The sequence below is a fragment of the Mercenaria mercenaria genome, chromosome 12, assembly GCF_021730395.1.
Source record: "Mercenaria mercenaria strain notata chromosome 12, MADL_Memer_1, whole genome shotgun sequence".
NCBI lineage: Eukaryota > Metazoa > Mollusca > Bivalvia > Venerida > Veneridae > Mercenaria > Mercenaria mercenaria.
In genome coordinates this window covers 57,427,312-57,449,005 of record NC_069372.1, presented here as the reverse complement: position 1 = coordinate 57,449,005, position 21,694 = coordinate 57,427,312, and the positions used below count along the sequence as shown (strand labels likewise).

Below are 21,694 nucleotides of genomic sequence, written 5' to 3'. Positions count from 1 at the left end.
ACTTGGATAGCAGAGATCATACTCTGAATAAAAAACCTTGTTAGGATGCTGGTTATATGACCCAAGGAAGTGCCTACGCCTTTAGTATCTTGAACAATGAAATAGGTCCAATCGCTAAGGTGACTATGTCTTAGACTAGCTGACAAACGAAATAGAATGTCCTTTGTTAAAACGTATAGCTTGTAAGACCAAATATCTCATATATAGAATTTTCCTTTGGCTGTCTCGCCTAAATGATTGGTGTACCGATGATTCTTAAATGATTTTAATTATGAGCTAGACAATTTCAGGGATCAGGCAAATCACTAAATGTTTCAAACTAACAAGTTTCTATTAGCTCAAACTCCCATAGGTCAGAGACTATACTTAACTGGTCTTTTTGTTGAGGATCCCGTCAGACAATGTCTTTGAATCAACAACATACGAGTCCTATCCTATAGATCCTCGGCCTCTGTTCTCTCAACTCTATATGATTGCCCTGACTCCTGGATGCTCAGCGCCTATATACTATCATATGTAGCATTCAACTACCATATAGGTATATCCCCGATGCCTTGGATGTACTTCACCAATAACGCTGAACCGTTTATAAGCTGGAACTCTCCTACTCTCAGTAGATTACCAAACTCTGGGTCTCTGTCTCAGCTTTCCGATGCTCAGCCTGTATTTGCTATAGTCTATAGCATTCAACCATCATAAAGGTAAAACTCCTATGCGCTGGCCCTATAGCTCGAAACCTTGTTGAAATTCTGCAACTCTTCTTTAGTCTGTGAACTTCAAACGTCTTCTTTTTTTTAATAATTTATCCGCCCTGACAGGGTAACTGCAATAGTCTCCTTATCAAGGTATTAGTTGAATCCTCGATGTGTCTTCTTCAACCGCTAGATACCGAATGAGCTCTCTGTTATCTATCTATCTATTTATACCCTAGCAGACGTGCTATTTATAGAACCTGTTTCTGATTGGTCCAAAATTAAACATAGCGTTTTACAACGAGTACTTGCTCTATCAAATATCTGGTTCCTTTTAACTTTTGTATGTGACATAATGTGTGATGCTGGGATCCCGCTATCCACATGATGAACCCAAATCAGCCACAAATGACCCAAATTTACAGCAATTCAACAATAATTAATGCAATGGTAACATGAAAAGGGAGTCAAGCACTATCTGTGCTTATGTGTTACGTTATCAATATATCAAATATACAAATTATTCTTACAAACCTGAAGTCTTGTTTGATGTGCAACAAACCGGATGTCTAGAATGACGTATAACAAGCCGGCTGTCTTGTATGATATATAACAAGCCGGATGTCTTGTATGATGTACAACAAACCGGTTGTCCTTATGATGTATAACTAACCGGATGTCAAGTATGATGAATAACTAACCGGTTGTCCTTATGACGTATAACTAACCGGATGTCAAGTATGATGAATAAGTAACCGAATGTCTTGTATGATGTACAACAAACCGTATGTTTCATATGATGTATTGCAAACTAGATGTCCTGTATGTTGTAAAATAAATCGAATGTCTGGTATGATGTATAAGAAGCCGGATGTCTTGTATGATGTATAACAACAAGATGTCTTGTTTGCTGTAGTACAAACTGAATGTCCTGTATGATGTACAACAAACCTGATGTCTTGTATGATGTACAACCAACCAACAGGATGTCCTGTATGATGTACAACAAACTGGTTGTCCTTATGATGTACAATAAACCGGATGTCTTGTATGATGTATAACAAACATAAAGTCTTGTTAAATATACAAACCGCGGATGACTAGTATGATATATAACAAACTGGATGACTAACACAATATATATAGCATACCTGGCATGTACTACGAAGTATAACAAAATGATTGTCTTGTATGTTGTATAACAAATCGGATGTCTCCTATTTTGAATAGCAAATTGGTCGTCTTCAATGTTCATAAACAAAATGGATGTCCTTTACGTTATATAGCAAATTGGTGTATTTGGGCTGTCTTGTATGCTTATAACCAACCGGATGTTTTGTATGATGTAAAACAGACCGGATGTCTTGTTTCTGGTGTAACCAACTGAATGTCTTGTATATAGTATTACAAACCGGATGTCCTGAATGAAGTTTAAGAAACCGGATCTCCTGTATGATGTATAGTAAACCGGGGATCTTGTATGATGTTTAACAGACCTATGTATTATATAATGTACAACAAACCGGATATCTTGTATGATGTATAATAAACAGAATGTCTTGTATGATGTACAACAACAAACGCGGATGTCTTGTTTGATGTACAACAAACCGGATGTCTTGTATGATGTACAACAAACAGGATACCTTGTATGATGTATAATGAACCGAATGTCTTGTATGATGAACAACAAACCCGATGTCTTGTATGATGTACAGCAAAACGGATGTCCTGTATGTTTTACAACAAACCGGAGATGTATATCAAAACGGATGTCTTCTATGATGCATAACAAACCGAATGTCTTCTATGATGTGAAACAAACCGAATGTCTTGTATGTTGAACAACAAACCGGAAGTCTTGTATGATGTATAATTAACCGGATGTAAAGAATAATGTATAAGATTCAGGATGTCTTGTTTGATATATAACAAAATTAATCAGATTGCTTCTATGATGTATTTCAAACAAGAAATGTTGAATGATGTATAGTAAACTTAATATCTTGTATGGTGTACAACAAACCGGATGCCCTATATGATGTATAACTAATCGTATGCCTTGTATAATGTACAACAAACAAGATGTCTTGAATGTTGTACAACAAATCGGATGTCTTGTATGATGTATAATAAAACGGATGTCCTGTATGATGTATAACAAACCCAATGTCTTGTATGATGTACAAAAAACGGAAGTCTTGAATGATGTATAACAAACCTGATGTCTTGTATGATGTACAACAAACCAGATGTATTGTATGATGAATAACTTATCGTATGTCTTCTATGAGGTACAACAAACTAGATGTCTTGATTGTTGTACAACATACGGATGTCTTGTATGATGAACAACAAACCGGATGTTCTGTTGGTTGTACAAGAAACTGGAGATGCATAACAAACCGGGTGTCTTGTATGGTTTACAAGAAACCGGATGTCCTGCATATTGTACAACAAACCAGATATGTATTCGAATGTCTTGTACGATGTATAACAAACCGGATTTCTTGTATGATCTATAATAAATCGGATGTCTTCTATGACGTATAACATACCAGAAGTCTTAAATTAATTATAACATACCGTACGTCTTGTATGATGTACAACAAATCGAATGTCCTGTTTGATGTATCTCAAAATGAATGTCTTTTATGATGTACAACAAACCGGATGTCTTGTATGATGTATAATAAAACGGATGTCTTGTATGAAGTACAATAAACCGAATGTCCTGTATGTTGTACAACAAACCGGAGTGATATTACAAACCGGATGTTTTGTGTGATGTATAACAAATCAAATGCCTTTTATGACGTACAACAAACTGATGTCTTGTACGATGCACTACAAACCAGATGTAATGTATGATGTATAACAAACTGGATGTCTTGTATGATTTAAAACAACCCGGATGTCCTGTATAATGTACAACAAACATGATGTCAAGTATGATATATAACTAACTGGATGTCTTGTATGATGTATGACAATCCGGATCTTTTGAATGATGTATAAAAACCGCATATCGTTTGCAATGTACCACAAACCGGAGGTCTTGTATGCTGTATAACAAACCGGAAGTCTTAAATGATGTATAAAAACGGATATTCTGCATGTTGTTCAACAAACCGTATGTCTTGAATGATGTACAACAAACCGGATGTCTTGTATAATGTATATGGACCGGATGTCTTGTATGATGTATAACAAACCGGTTGTCTTGTATGGTGTATATGGACCGGATGTCTTGTATGATGTATAACAAACCGGTTGTCTTGTATGATGTATATGGACCGGATGTCTTGTATGATGTATAACAAACCGGTTGTCTTGTATGATGTATATGGACTGGATGTCTTGTATGATGTATAACAAACCGGATGTCTTGTATGATGTATAACAAACCGGATGTCTTGTATGATGTATGTGGACCGGATGTCTTGTATGATGTATAACAAACCGGTTGTCTTGTATGATGTATAACAAACCGGATGTCTTGTATGATGTATATGGACCGGATGTCTTGTATGATGTATAACAAACCGGATGTCTTGTATGATGTATATGGACCGGATGTCTTGTATGATGTATAACAAACCGGATGTCTTGTATGGTACATATGGACCGGATGTCTTGTATGGTGCATATGGACCGGGTGTCTTGTATGATGTATAACAAACCGGATGTCTTGTATGATGTACAACTAACCCGATGTCTTGAATGATGTATAACAAACCGAATGTGTTGAATGACGTATAATAGACCGATTATCTTACTTTTAACTTTAACCATCTTAAATCTTTCTTTTACAATTTCATTTTTTTTATAGTAAGATTAACTACATTTCAAAGTAAATTCGGAAATGACGAACTACATGTAATTGTAAAACAGAACACTGATGTGCAAAAACTAATCACCGGATATTGTAACATCCAAAATCAATATTAGAATAAAAAAGGCATGGCAAATTTGCTAAAATTGCAAATGGCGGCTTTCGTTATGATGGCACTTGTGGAACCATGTACTTCACGGTCCGCGTTAATTTACACTTTCGTGAAGAATAAATACAAATTCATATCAAATTACAAACTAAAGGTGAATTCCGTTTCTAAAGGCTTGAACGCCGTAAAATGTAAATATGTCGCTTTTTATCTACAGATTATGACATGACACAACTCTTGATATATACATACATGACATTGGCAGAAAATAAAATGACTCATCTATTCATGTAAACAAAGGGAATAAATTGTTGATAAATCGGATGTAATCATACATGACATTGGCACATAATGAAATGACATCTGTTTATGTAAACATAGCGATACTTGACATTGACATAAAATGTTAAGTTGATAAATCAGAAACGTAGGTAAATTTCCGAGATGCTCTTGCCTCCCACCTAACTTAGAGGCCTGTACTGGTTCTTTCCAGAAAAGACGGCTCATTGGTGCTATACACCGGGCACTGTCTATTCGCAAAAAGCTAGGCTAAGTTAGCCGGACAGGCCTGTATCGAAAAGGGATTTCTGTCTATCTGTTCTGGGAGCTTCATCTCACCCTGATAAGATCGCCCAGTGTCTGTCTTGTGTGGCTACATTTGCTATATGTAAAGCGTCTTTGAACGTGTTTATTATGAAAAGGGCGCTATATAAATCTAGTATATTCATTATAAGTACTGTTTTGTCGTTTCCATGAGGCGTTTTAATAAAAGAGTTTAACAAATGTGTGTTAACAGAGAGACTCGCGATCATGTGCTGTCAACACACCTTTTCACAAATGCGCGTTGGGTGGCAAAGAGTAAACCAAATACAGCCCACATTATTGCATATGTTACTAAATATGAAACAAATTTGCACTGAATTCAAACGTATATGAGCAGCGTGAGGCCGATATTGGCGTTCGTGTGAGCTGGTGTGACTGATATTGATATCAGGCACACATCCGGGTGTGCCAAAATTCCATATCAGGCACACTTCCGGCTTTTCAAAGGATCGAGATTTTATATCTCCACTGGCAGGATGTCAAGTATACAAACTAACATTTTTATTTAACAAAAGAATACATAATATGAATACATAACTTCTTCTTCTATCGCAGTTGAACAAGGTTAACACAAGAAACTACGGCACTGAAATGCATTCAAAACAAATGTTTGAAAGGAAATGACCTTAACTGAAACAAACATGTTAACCAGGTAACCTCAAATTCTAGTCAAACCTCAACTTCCTGAAAAGGAACATCCCCACTAATAACCCTAAAGTAAAAGAGTTTGCTTACAAAACCCTAGTCAGACCCAAACTTGAATACTCAAGCTTTGTTTGGAGTTCATATACCAAACAAAACTGAATAGGTTCAGCGCAGGGCCGCGTGATGGGTTTCAAATGACTACTCCACATACAGCAGTGTCTCCCAAATGTTGATTAAACTGGGGTGGCGTTCGCTTGAACACAGAAGAACTGATGCCAGGTTATAAATGTTCTACAAAATTGTAAATGGACTGGTTGCAGTGCCCATGCCCCCTTATGTTTTACCCCCTGCCCGCTTCACAAGACATATGCGCCCCATGTCTTACAAGCAGATCATAACACCCTGCAGTTATTACAAATTCTCCTTCTTTCCAGCTACTATTGTCCTATGGAACTCTCGGCCGAGGTTGTGCAGGTCCCTACCCTGGAACAATTCAGACAGGGAGTGACCAACACGATATAAAGTGAAGAAATTCAATGCTGTTTTTAATCCTTTTTAACTGTTTATACTCCTCTTTTTTAATACATTTCTGTACATTTCTTCTTTTACATTTCTCGCACAGACGCGCACCTGCACGTAATACCCGGAAAGAGGGCGTGGCAGTATGGATAGATAGATAGATAGATAGATAGATAGATAGATAGAAATGACGTCAGCGTCATCAGAAAACGTCGACGTTCCCGCGCATTACATACATTCAAATACGCTGTGCAACATGAATTTCTTTTTAGTGTCGTCTCAACAAATGCAATAAAAAGGTTATAAAACAGAGCTGGTGTGCCTTAAGGCGATAATGGCATACTACACCGGTATTTGCCCTCGGGCTAAAGCCCTCGGGCCAATACCTCACCTAGTATGCCAATATCACCTTGAGGCACACCATCCCTCTATAATAACCGCTAAATAGCGTATGATTCAAACGTAAATGTTGTCAACCTTACAAAAATGTATAAAACAAATCTGACATTTTCACACCCTGGTACCGGCGCTCCCAAGTACAGGTGGCACTCGCATATACAGCGCTCGATAAGCGATTTTGGAGGAGCGGTTTTGTAAGTATTTCTTATTGTATCTCCGGTAATTTAAAACTCTTTGTAAAATGAAAGATATCTGCGCCCTGATGAATAATTGATGACTATGTTCTGTGAGTGTCACAGCATTTCATCTTGAAATAAACAAAATACGGCGAGTTAAACGTGAACGTTTGACTAAAAAATGTTAGAAGTAAAAAAAGAAACACGTACTCAGTAAATACTCCAAATGTTTTCATTTTTGATACAGTATCGTATAGTCATGTCTTCCTACAATAACCAGTTCAAATTCCAAGCCTTAATTTGTTAATTTAAAGAATGACTCGTTTTTAAGATGGTAAGGGGTTTCAAAACGGCACTCACATTGCACAGGTGTGTATTTTTTTGACGCTCAACAAGTACAGCTAGAGAAAAGTCTTCAGAAATGTAGACCTTGTTGTTGTTTACTCTCAGTGTGGTGCCTGTATGATCATAAATCTTTATACCGTTAAAAAACTGACTCCTAGAAGTCGATCTTTTTATGTTAAAACTTACGGCGACAATATTTTAACATTATTTTTTATTAAAAAGGTTCTTGAAAACTATCAATGCTAAAATTTAATACGTCCTGGGATTTCGTTGAAAAATGAAAAACAAATAAAACAAATTGACATACGGGCCTTATTGTATCTGTAGTGTAAATGCAGGTATTGCATCATCTTTTTGTAAATTTTTGAGTTATTGAGGTAAATGTCTGATTTTACATATAGAATACCTCTCATGTTTTTCTGTATTTCATAACGGAAGCCATAGCACTACCTAGTATTGAAACTGAGAGAGTAGCAGAGGCATAAGTAGATATGTATAGTAGATTAGGAGTGCCAGAGGAAATGCTTACCGATTGTGGATCGCAGTTTACGTCAGACCTTATGGCAGAAGTTAGTAGGTTATTGTCATTAAGGCAGTTAACTACAACACCGTATAACCCTATGTGTAATGGTTTAGTAGAGAAGTTTAACGGTAGTTCGAAGCAAATGTTGAAGCGTATGTGTAGTGAGAGACCTAGAGAGTGGGATAGGTATTTGAATGCTATGCTGTTTGTTTACCGTGAAGTTCCGCAAGAAAGTTTGGGATTTTCTCCCTTTGAGTTACTTTACGGTAGAACAATCCGTGGACCGATAACTGTGCTAAGAGAGTTATGGGCTGGTAGGACGTGTGTCACAAATTGACATACGGGCCTTATTGTATCTGTAGTGTAAATGCAGGTATTGCATCATTTTTTTTTTTTGTAAATTCTTGAGTTATTGAGGTAAATGTCTGATTTTACATATAGAATACCTCTCATGTTTTTCTGTATTTCATAACTTAAATTTCCATGTAAATCTTATTAAATTCGGTTCAGTAATAAGAAAGTTGATATTTTATAAACTTCAGTAATTCATGTTTTTATCCCAAAAGCCACTATAACGGGCCTCAAATTGTCAATTTCAATCCGCGCCAAAGTAGTCAGATTTCCCGGCTATATTGTGAATCCCGTGAAAATAAAAATAGTCAGAGCTCACGCATTAGCCGTGAGTCCCATGAAATTTAGTATTTGGCGGGACATTACCCTACAAATAGACTGGACTAGATATGCTTAGCGCACACCACATTCCGACATTAGACGAATCTATGTCAGATTGATTTTTCTTGCTAGAAATTTATGCTCGATCGAGGTAAGAAATTTATTTGTTAGATTTTTGTATGATTTTTGCATTACGATTTTTATTTGGTAAATTTTTGTGCATTCTACAGAATTCTGTAACATTTACTTTCCGGAATGTGATTTGGCTAGTTTCGGTATGTCAGGATAATTTATTAAATTTTTCAGACTTTTGTAAATTATTTCGAAACAGGAGTCTAAATTGTTTCATTTATATAAGATGTAAGATTTGTACTGAAATTTGTAACATGATAATTGTAAAGTACTCAAAAACATGTCAAACATTTCGTTGTTATGGAACGCCGATGCTGCATTGCATTGTAATGTTAAATCTATATGGCAAGTCTAGTACCATGTATGTAATATATTATTGTAATATGAAATTGTGTGCCAGTCTATAGCATATACATACAATGTCCGTTTTGTTGTATGGCATTAGATATTATATGGATGCCAACTATGATATAACGTTTGATTTACATTGAATTTTGTTAATTTGTAGTTGTAAATAATAGCTGCAGTTTATCATTTCCATTACTATATTTTTTCATCATAAACTTTTCATATCTTTGTCAAACTTTAACTTTAGTCTTTTAAGTAAGTAAGTTTTGTAATAATGGAAGTAATTAGTGACGTATTTTAATCACGTGACGTATGAACTTAGTAGCACATATATTTTGTATAAGTAGCACGTATTATTTATGGGAGCCTACGGAAGTATGGTGTACCCAAAGGAGCAGTTTTATGCCCTGACTTATTTGTTTTGCTATGGTGCTTACCATGTGTTATATATTTTAGCTTCTTCCGCCAGACGATTTTTACCTGGTGATGATGTCACAACCCGAAAGTACAATGCCCGAGGTTCACATGTCTTCACTCGCCTGGATGTGATTTTCCCAGAACAGAGCTTCCGTCCCATGGTTGTGCCGTAAACCGCAAAGACGCTGATTTTTGTTATCCTCTGAAGTCAGCTCAGGGATGCAATCACCTACCATTATAGGGAGCCAAAACGGAGTCAACGTATTCACGGTTTAAAGGGACTTGATTTGAAGATATGTTATATATTTTTGTGCTACTTAAAGTTCGCAATTAACTGAAAGATCTGTGCCACGTCACATTACAAAGAAACTGTCAGTGATAGAACTTTGTATCTAGAGATACTTTACTCTGTTTTTTTTTTCTTTCTTATAATCAGTTTTTTTTTCTATTAATCATCTATTCATTGTTAATAATCATTTAATGTAAATAAATTTGTAAATATTGTAAAGGGTGTTGATTTGTTCTGATAGTTATTGTCGCCGGTACGTCCATCCTTGTCACAGTTTGCACTCCCCCTACCCGACCCTCCATCATAATTTGAAACTGCCGGCTAGTCTGCGATTCGCACTTTCCTTTTCGAATTGCGAACTGGAAACTGGTCTGCAGTTCGCAGTTCGCAGTTCACGATTCGAATAGCGAACTGCAAACTGGTCTGCAGTTTGCAGTTTAAAATAAAAGTACAAATGTATATAGGAACGTTATTCTTCTGATTTTAGTACTAAAATGTGGTGGTTAAATAGAGATTTAAAGTTCTAAGCTGGCAGTTCGTGATTCAGATTTCAACTACTGTCTGATCAGCACTTCCCTAGTCGGAGCTGTTCACCGGGCACCGTTCAATAATCGCAAAAATACACGGATAAATTTCATGCTGTTTTATAGGTTAACGAGTCAATATTTATTTCAAAATAATCAAAATCAGATTCTACAAAATACCGAAAATAATCCTAGTGGAATGTGCCAACGATATGAAAAACTACATTATATGCTGGTCATTGCCTTCACGCTTAAGAATTTAACACTAATTTGTGACAAACCGGACTGTCAGACAGACAGAAAACAATGCATCTAGCTTGTATTGTCAGTGAAGACTAATAATAAGAGGACCTTGATGGCCCAAAGTCACTCACCATAGTTTCGCAATGAAAAGTGTTGCACGTGTGTCAGAGAGTCATAAAGGAGTCATTTCTGTACTTTATACTTTGGCCTGCAGATTCTGAGGAAGTATACCATATAGCCAGAAAGGGAAATATAGCCATGTCTTTCACAAGTAAAGATGGCTTTAGTAATTTTGGTAGAGGTTCGTCGAAAGAAAATACCTTTGAAATGATTTTAAAATTTGGACAGTTTCTGATGTTTCGCCTATGTATGTATATAGGGAAATGTTACCATAGACTCTGAAGGCCATGTTTTGTACGAATCGGACTAATTTACAATTCTTGGTTCATGGTAATCTAACGAACCATGTCTGTGTAAAATTATTTAAAATCTGGCCATCAGACGAAGAGATCTTTTAAGTTACCATTATGTACATACAGGAGGAGTGATCGCGGCATTTAGCGGCCATGTTTTGGCGAATCTAAGGAACTTAACAATACCGATAGAGGGTCAAAATTAGCAAACATTTTATTTGAAGACTTTTTTTTCTTGCGACCATGTCTTTTGACCAATCGAATAACTTAGATACTTGATGGAGATTCCCTAATGAAACATTTCTGTGTAATAATTTTGAAATTAACATAATTTTGTTGAAAACATCATTTCAAGTAAAATATATTTTAATAAATTGTAATCCTTGAAAAACCGCTGCATTATCTAAAAAAAAACAACAAAAACATTCAATAAAATCATATCCAGAAATAGGAATTTTATATGCGCAACCAGGGGGCCTCCGCGGCCGAGTGGTTAGAGTCGTTGACTTCAAACCATTTGCCCCTCATCGATGTGGGTTCGAAACCTCATTTGGGGCGTAGAATTCTTCACGTGAGGAAGCCATCCAGCTGGCTTACGGAAGGTCGGTGGTTCTACCCAGGTACCCGCTCGTGATGAAATTATGCACGGAGGGGCACCTGGGGTCTTCCTCCACCATTAAAGCTGGAAAGTCGCCATATGACCTAAAATTGTGTCGGTGCGACGTTAAACCCAACAAAATAAATAAATAGATATATGCGCAACCGAGAAGCCATTCAAGAGTTACATTTGACCATACATGGCTGAAGACGATTCCTTATAATGGGTGTATATGTCTTCACCAGACTTAACATTGAAATATGTACATGTCACAGAGCTAACATATATCAACTCCCGGCGTAGGTTCGTTCTGTTTTATTTTCCGTAATATAAAAAGTCGAAAACATAATAAGGATGAAATTAGCAATCGTGATAAAATAAAGATAAAATAATACTAAAATTGCACAAATAATAATTCACGCCCTATGTAAAGAAATACAAACTACAATATAAACGATATTTCAAAATATTCCTTATCACAGCGACTGGTGAATTAATTGAAGTAATCGAAAGAATTCTAAATGATTTTAATTAATATAATCTGAAAAGTAGATCCCTCGGAATCACCGAGAACAAGTTTTCTCTGGATTTTACCGTCTTACTCGTAAGAATAATAAACTATTCTGAGGGCAGAAGGAATTTGGCGGTGAAAAGTGCTAAGAGATTAAAAATAACACACAAGTGTATTTATTTCTCATTCTATCTCTCATTCAAACCGGTAAGACAACCAAGAAGACTGGTCATACATGACAAGAATTCACAAAGACTGTTCGGACAAGTACATGAATGAAGTGCCTCGGAAATCTCCGTTAATATTCGTGATATAACGTACATTACCGAGGATATCCGATTCAATTAAACAGCAGACGATACAAACATAATAAAACCTGACGGACTTTGTCGGAAATTTGGCTTCGCGAGGGCAAAGTATTAGTTTAAAACAGCAAATAAAATGTTACGACCCGTGACATACACACTATAATTTCTACATGTTTTCTTTGTTTATATTAATTTGAAGCTTATCTATATATGTCACCGGTAATTGATATGGGCGGCTCCTCCATAAAAATGCTAGCAATTTCATTAGAAAACTCCTCCAAGATACAGAGGGCGCTCCACTTCAAGAATCTTCCATTCTTCTTTACTGTTCCAAATGTAAAGCACCCATGCACGGAACTCTTATCCAAATGTTAATAACTTTAACTAAAGAAGCGGGGTATCGAAGTCTGGTTTGTTTGCATTTAAATTTAATTATAGTTGCCAGTAGTAATCCATATAGGCGACTCCTTCGGAATAAAGACAACTAATTTTAGTGGGAGGATAGGGCAAGATAATGACAGACGCTTCCCTGACTTTAGCGTGTCACATGTAAAACACACAAAAACAAATGACCATTCAATATAAATGATAAATTGCAAAATAAAAAATGTTATGCACTTTGAATTACAAAACAATTAAGTGACTGGAATCTTCAATTTTAAAGACAATACCAGTTTGTTGTGAGAAAATGAATCTCTGTACTGTATATATCTTGAACCCCGAAAAAACAAAACAAAAAGAAAACAGATATAATTTTTGTAATTTGAATCACAAACTTCAAACCGCTATAAAGCTTGCAATTTGAATTATAAGCTGAGAACTGCAGAATAGCCGTCTGTTTGCTGGTAAAACGGTGGGGACCCTTTACCTCTATTTAGCAACCACTTACTTAAAACTAAGCTTATAAAAGTAACGTTCCGATATACTTTCATTTTGAATTGCAAACTGTAGTTCACAATTCGAATCCTAAATTGTAGTGTGCAGTTCTAAGAAATTGCAGGCCCATTACATCTATTCAGCAACCACTTACTAAGTATTAAAATCATAAGTGTAACGTTCCAATATACTGGCTTTCATTTTGAATCGTGAACTGCAGACCAGTTGCAGTTCTTAATTCGAATCTGAAACTGAGAACCGAAGACTAGTCGGCAGTTTGCAAAATTTATGGAGGGGAAGGGAGTGCAGACCAATATCCCCTACTTAGCAACCACTAACTTAGTACTTAAATTATAAGGAAACGTTCACATATACTTTCATTTTGAATAGAAAACTGCAGACCAGTTTGCAGTTCGCAGTTCGAATCGGAAACTGAAAACCGCAGACTAGCCGGCACTTGGCAATTATAATTGAGGCAGAGGGACTGCAAACCCTTAGGTTGAATACTCTGTGTCATATGGATATCTAGTTATTTGGCGGAAGCGAAGTGTGATAGACGGACTGACGGATGGACAGGGTAAAACAATATGTCTCCCCTTGTGTTGGAGACATAAATATATGGTGTGACCAGTAATCCTTCTTGATATAATTAAAATCGTAATATACAAGAAGAACTTTATAATGCAATAAAGCATATATGAAACATGAACACAGAATGATAAAACAAACATTTATTCAAAATATAGACTCTTACAGTAAATCTGGCGTTTTATTCTGGAGACATCTGCATGCGGAGTTGGAAGTGTATTTAAGAATATTTTGTTAAGTTATGAACAAGGTTTCAGTAGATTTAGTTCTCCGATATGCCCATTCAAATAGTTGGAAGAAGTTTATTGTCGTTTCTTTGTGCTTTTCCTCCACCGCACCGAACACCTAGTGATCCTCTGAGTAAAACATTTCTACTTTTGGAGATCTTTTCCTCCTTCGGTTTACCTTTGACCCTCGCACTTGCTTTGATATCGAAAGAGTCATCACTGAAAACAGATATTAATCCAGTTTTAACAGATACTTGCTAAAATATTATTCCATAGAAATATAAACTCATTATTCAAATGTAGTTTATAAGTACAGTTACTTCCAGTACAAATTTGACATTTCTGTAACAGTTTAATCACTACCGATTATCTAAATGACCCATTAAGTAACTGTTCAAGACACCTTTTGAAAACAAAACACATAACATTTGAGAAACCAAGAGTTGTAAAGTTTTACCTTGAATTTGGTTTTCTCTGCTAGCATAATGCTCGATAATACGAAAGTACTATGCTAGACTGAAATTAGAAAGGAGAATTTATTATTTGAACATGTGAAGAAGTATTACTTTACAAAGTTCCCTGTTAGCAATCTATAACAGGAGATGCCTTTTGAAATTCATGATAATTTACTTTTAAGTTCTGAATTAATTTCACTATATAAAGCATGTGTTATGAGGTTGATTTTAGGCTGTTAAAGGTCCCCTAAAGAATTTCTCCAGTGTATTTATTTCTTGAACATATGACATTAAAATATGAATGAGACTCGGTAGCAGATAGCTCCCTACGTTTGAAATATTTAGTTTTACCAAATAGGGGTTTCTCTGCTAGCAGCAAGCTTCACGATAATGTAGGACTGACTGTATGGCAGAATGAAATTAGAAATAGACTTATCATATACTTTTGATCAGTTTTAATAGAAGTAAACATAATTATACCATTACGAATGTAGGTTCAACCTTAATCAGACCAACTCTGGCTTTGCACTGAGACTCAGTCCGGTAATGAAATATGCTGACACAAGTTAAATTAGTGACAAACGCATCTCAAATGGAAGTTTCAATCACAAAAATAGTCTGATTTAACGACACACAAGTTCTGGTTGCTCTCGTCCATAGCACTCTGAAAATGCTCTGAACCATAGCAAGGTTGTGTTTTTTTTCAGAAACGAGTCTAGCATTTATTTTAATATTTTGGTTTTGGCCATAACTATGATATAATAAGAAAACTATGTGCTATTCAAGTTGCTAGTGATAAGAGGTTGCATATTTACGCATTTTTCCTGAAAATACTCCCAACCATACCACGGGAAATTCCATTCAGAAAATCACTTTTTTAGTTTTCTAAACTCAGCATTCCCCTTGATATTTCCGGCTGTCGAGGGTGCATCTTTGTATGGAACAGGTGTTTGTCTTTGGTTTGTGAAAATCCATCGAGTATTAAGAAAATGAACGACGAAAATGTAACCTGAATCGAGCCAGTTTTTGTTCGATTTTACTCGCAACCTTAGCTAATAAGTCACGCGGGTTTGTCGCCGTGTACATGCAAGTGAATGAAAACCTTTAACAATTATTTTTATGCTGCATGGACATTTAGTGTATACTTACTGTAGAGATGGTACCTAAAAATTCAAATTCATCTTTACAGATTTTTTTTTCAGAGTGAAATGATAGCTAAGTGCACCAATTTTCTAAATATATTTATGGTTTTCCCCTTCTCCGTGTGAAAATAGAAATATTTGATATTTAAAAAATGACTTTTTCAAAATATCTGAAGCAAAATGGACAACTCTTGTATTGACCGTTTTTCAACGATTTTAGGATTTCCCCAGCTATAGTCTATATCTTCAAGAGTTTCCACAGCTATATAAATTCAATAGAGTATAGTGTAAGTTTAATCTACTTTCAACACTTTGAAAGAGCCTATACTGAACTTCCTTTTGTCTTTTAATAAAGTCAGATTCCAAAACTAGCCAAGAGTCTAAAACGCTTGAAAAACTGTGGAAGAGAATGGCATGCTCTTTATTGTAAGCTTACCAAACCCATACCAAAAATTTACTTGAAAGAAGTTATTAAAGATTTTATAATGCAAACAAACCCCTACACCATTTTAGTATCAATATTTTCCACTCATGAATGCTCTCTATTCAGCTGATAATTGCTGACATAATTGTAAATGAGAGGCCCCCGCAAAAAAAACTTTTTTTTAAAGTTGTTTGAACAGTTTAAGTTGAAAAATTAATGTACACTGAAGTTCCCCCTTTAATTTTTAAAAACAAAATTAAAAACCCTTATACTTGAAAAAAGAGCTAACGTTACCTGTATAAAAAAAATTTTCAATAAGTAAACCATATGCTTTTTCAGCTTTTTATTTTTTTTTAAAGGAAAGTAAGTCGTGGAAGTTGCTTTCAGAGAATTTTGAATTGCTTAAAAACATACATAGGTCTTACCTATCGCTCCCTTAAAATGTTTGTAATTAAAACCACTCCCTTAAAACTTTGAATTAAAATTCGTTTAAAAATGAATTTTTGTGTTAATTATTTGAAGAAAAATCTCCCAAAAACAGTAAGAAAATTCATAAAAATGACTTGCAAAAGAAACATTTTCAAAATGTTTCATTGAAGTTAAAATATACGCAATCTAGCTACTTTTTTACACAAAAGCGTCCCAAATTTTAATTTTTTTTGTTATTTTCATTTTTGGGTTTAAAATTTTACTTTTTAATAATAAATTTTGTAAAAACCAATTATCCCATTGAAAACAAAAAAATAACTTTGCTAAAAAGATAGATCTTAAAACGTTTTTATTTCGAAAATTTTATTTTAAAGGAATTCATGCTAATTTTACATTATCCTCTGCACTAAAAAATTCATCATGCCCACTAAATTATAAAATAACGACATGCATCCCATGAAAAAAGTGTGCATTTTTTAAATTTTGAACAATGGAGTTAAACAATGAGAATTTTTGTTCCCTGACAGTTGTTGGAAAAAAGGACCTATCTGATTTTTTTTTACTTTTGACCAGTTTATGTTGGTTTGGTTTTTTGGAAACCCTTTTGTGTTGATAAAAAACCCTAAAAAGTATACGCAAAAAGTTTACCAAAACTAACGATATTGAGGGAAGCTATTTGTCTTTTTTTAGTAACAGCGCCCAAAAATCCTTTAAAACCAAATTTTTGCAAAAAAGTTTGATACAAAAAGTTGGTGGAGTGTGAAAGTTCAAACTAAAATTATAAAGGGGAAAAAACCATCTTTTGATGACACAATGAGAAAAAGACATATTTTCGTAACGTGCCCTTTAACCCCTTTTCCCCAACAAAAAAAAGAAAAAGAAAAAAAGAAATTGGATCACCGGTGGATTTGAACCGACCCCCCTTCTGACTAAAATGAAGTTTTAGCGAACGCCTAGCCCGTTTGAAGTAAAATCAGTTTCCCTGACCTTAAACTTGCCCCCGTGACAATACAATTCCACCCTTATTTTCTTAAGCTACCCATAGGCCAAGTTTTTTTCAATATATCAATAAAAACAAAAGGTATTAGGGGGAAACGAATTTTTCTATTTTTAGAAACAGCGCCCTTGCCCTGCCCCCAAAAACCCTAAAGCAAACCCGACCTTTGTCTCTTCCCTTCCATTTTTTAAGGAAAAATTTTGGTTCTAAAAATTTGTTCCAAATGACGTTTTTTCCCGAAAACCAATTTTTACACCAGCACCCCCGCACGCCCGACGACATATCTATCTAATAACTGCTTTGCTACGAAAACCGGTTTTTAAAAATTTGTGATACCCCCCAAAAACAATTTACAAAATTTTGTTTGTTGCAGTTTTTGTTTAAATTTAACGGGCCTTTTTTTCAACTTTTTTTTCATTATGTTGGGTTTGGAAAAAATGTTCCTTGATTCTAATCATGTTAATTTAATTCTGCAAATATCTACCACTTCCCACATGAATCAAATGTAGAGGACGAGTGATTTAGTATAATATAATAATGTTTGTATCAAACCGCCACGGAGACTCGGGGGTTGAACTCAAAGCCCTAGCCCCCATAGAACGTAAACTTGCCCACATTTTGCAATCTTTTAAGCGGGGGTTATTCCCCAAAAAAAATCGTCTTACTTTTTTTCAGAAACCAAAAAAATTTTATTTCGATTCTTCGGGGGGAGATATTGTAAAGGGGGAGTCTTAAATCTTGATTTTTCTGTTTTTTAAACTGAAAAAAAGACGGTTTTTCCCTAATTTTAAGGTCTCGATGGTGCTTAAAAATTTTCTTTGAAGTAAAAAATTCCCCTATGCAAAACCAAAAAACATAACTTTTTAAAATGTTATAGTTTTAAATTTGTACCGAAACGCATTTGTCTCCCTTGTTTAATGACTGTCATCGCGGTAGCTTACTATTTTATCATTAAATATTACGCTGTTAGAGTCATGCTTTTTAAATACAACAGTATCGAACTGGTTTCGTGCAGTAAATTTAAGGCCTACGGATTACATTTTAGTCAATTTTTGCTTCTAAAGATATTAAAGAAACAAAAGTTCAACGAAAACACATTGTTTGACAATTTTATAACATAGAAGCAGCATTTTTTTTCCGCAAACATACAAGTTTAATCATATTTTATACTGCTATATAAAAACTGTACAGACTTACAAAAAGCAAGCATATGTAAAACCCACAGCTTGCGACAAAGTAACCCCTCGGCTCTTCCCCCATAAGAAAACGACCCTTCTCTTTAAAGGGGTGTCGGCCAGTTAAATCTCTCCTTCTTTGCGTATAGTAAAACAACCTTTGGACATGGATTGGAATTTACAAAAAAATTGCAGTTTTGAAGTATGTTTTTCTAAAGAGAAATACTACCCAGTCAAAAATTCACAGAAAAAATCCCCATAAACGATGACTTTTTTGCTACACATCAAAGATTAGTCCATGTTAAATTTCCCACAAACACGTAGTGGGCAAGACGGTGTTTTTTTTAATCCTTTCCCGCACAAAAAGTATCCTAAAAAACCCACACAAAAACAACTGTTCAAAATCAGAAATGAAAAAAAAATGTAGACATATAAAATAAATACTTTGGGAATTTAAACATGCCCAAGGGGGGAACGTTAAATTGGGAACCCTCAAAATTTCAAAGAACTACTTCCTAGGATAAAAACCCCCGGAATACTTAAATACGGGGGTGACACCTTAAGTAACGGCCCCCCGCAAAAAAATAAAACAAGAAGTATCAAGAGTTTTTTTGAACACAAACCATTTTTAAATCTTGGCAAAAAAAAAAAGGATGGAGCCTCGGCGTTACTAGATTATTTCGTAAAATCTACAAAAAGTGCTTATGAAAACGTCAATTTATTTTTTGGTTTTTTAAATTTTCAGGATATTTTTTTAAAAAATTTCTCAAAAAAATGAAAAAAAAAAAAAAATAAAAAAATGCTTGACTCCCCAGTTTGTTTTCTTGCCTTGTGTGATTGTTTTTTTTGGGAATCAATTGGGGTTTTGAAAAACCCCATCATTTTTGCCAATGGGATTTTGCTCCCCCCAAATTTATCCAAAGGTTTTTGACATCCATTGAGGGGATTTGAACACCTTCTATTTCTGTGGGGGATTTTTGACCCCCATTCTTTTTCAGTCAATGAGTTTTGAGAAGGGTTTGAGCGTTCCCCATTAAGAGAGGGTTCTGCGGGGACGCGCGGTTAAAAATCTTTTACAGATGCTTTTCCATGGCAAGGAGCAAAACAAGTTGAAAACCCGTTTAGTTTGGGATTAATTGATATTATACATGAACCCCCCAAAATTTACAAAAAAAATGCGAAAAAAAATTTTTCCCATATATGGAGTGAGTTTAATTCTTTCAGTGTATCACATTAAACCCCTTTTTTGATTTAGTACATAAAAAATTATTGAGGGAAAATAATATTTGAAATTTAAACGGAAAAACGTGACAGATTTTATTTTTTTTTTTTAAAAGGGAAAACAATCACTCTTGATATATTTTTTTTTCTTTTTTTTCTAAAAAATATCGTTTTGAAAATTTTATTTATTGATATTTCCTTGTGCATAACTCTTATGACTTAAATTCGACCTATTTACCCAAAGGGGCCCTCATTATAGTACAAGTTATGAAATTTTAATACGTAAGTCAAAAATAATTATTTTGTCCGAAGGATTACATGTTACAATTAAACATTTCCTTTTAGCATCATAATGCAATGCGACCGGATTCGTCAGACCAGCGTTTTGGTACTAACTCCCGAGGTTTTTCCATTCTACAAACATCACAAAAAGTGTGAACATTTTCCCCAGACAGGAACACGGTTCCATCGCTGATACCCACACACCTCTTTGGCTAGTTTTTGCCCCTAAATTTCATTTGTACCGTGTAACCCCTTCCCAAGAACAGGGCTCCATCTCGCAATTGTTAGGATAACTTTTCCCCCGCTGACACCCATTTGTTGAGTGACCGTTTTTAAATATATCCCGGCCATGATATCTTGGCAAAAAGTTTTCAGTAGAGTACGGTGTATTGTAGATTTTGACACCAGCCCACCCGGGTAGATATCCACAGCATTCCAACAGTATGCCTTCCCCCCCAACCTCCAATTCTACAGATATCCTTCTCAGCTTAGACAAGAACTGCCGACTGATAAAAACTGAAACTTTGAAATTTTTCACACGATTCATTCTGACAGTACAACAGATATTTTGGGTGCTACTGGGTCACAATGATCCTGATGTTGAAAATTTCAATCAAGCCTCTTAATCTTACTATATTCCATCAGCAGTTTTATCGTACCGTCTGAGCTGACATAATCAACAAAAACACGCTTTACGGTGTTTTGATTTGATTTGTCCCCTTCTTGGTTTCACCTCTTACTTGGGGGCAGTTTTGGGGGTCATTTTCGTTACGATTCACATGTCCTAAAGATTTGTGCAAATTTGATTTTTTAAATCGCTTTTTCTTAAAACTAGAACTTTGTCCCTCTTGCCTCGCTACTTCGCCCAAATTTTTTACTGCACATTTACAGTCTTTGTATCAGTTTCATTGAAAAAACTGTGCCCCGCATCCATACGGGAAAATTCTGTAACGGCTCTGCATTCTCTTTTTTTTTCATGGGCCCGATCAGGGGAGAAAAACTTTAATTCTTTTTGCCCAAAGTATAGTTCTTGTTCACGATCCATGACTTCACGTTTTTTTTTCCGGATATTTTCTATCAAGTTTCTCATTTCCTCATTTTGGGAAAGTATGCCATCCTTTTTTTAAAGGGCATCAATGTTTTTCTTTGTCTTTTATCGGGCCCTCTAAACGTGTTGAACATTTCTTGTTTTTTTTTAAAAAAGCCACCCCCTTTTGTTACGGAAGTTGTTTTTATTCTTCATCCCCGTCATCCATGCCCCCTATGTAACAAATAAAAAACAAATCTTAAAAAATAAGTGAAGAAAGCAAATTTTTTTGGTAAATATCTGAAATAAATTATACTTTTTTTTAAAAGCGCACTTTAAAACACCAAATGATTTTTTGGAAAAAGCGATACAGAACTTTTGTAAAAGGGGCGAAAAAAAATTTAAATGCAACATGGGGGCTTTAAGGTATTTCGCACGTCTGAAAACCCGTAAATAATAGCTAACGTATTTAGGATAGAAAAAAAACCCCGGACCGGTATAAAAATAAAAACCGTTAAAGGGGTTAATGAAAAACCCATGAAAATTTATT

The 21,694-nt window shown here is 35.2% G+C and overlaps 1 long non-coding RNA gene across 1 annotated transcript; it reads right to left on the bottom strand.

The window, feature by feature from the left end:
* Window positions 1-13,893: 13,893 nt before the first annotated feature.
* Window positions 13,894-16,211, bottom strand: LOC123535344 (uncharacterized). Its single transcript, XR_008366332.1, has 2 exons — window positions 14,450-16,211; window positions 13,894-14,211 (listed from the first exon to the last, which is right to left on the bottom strand). It is a non-coding gene; the product is annotated as an uncharacterized LOC123535344 (long non-coding RNA).
* Between the last annotated feature and the right edge of the window lie 5,483 nt (window positions 16,212-21,694).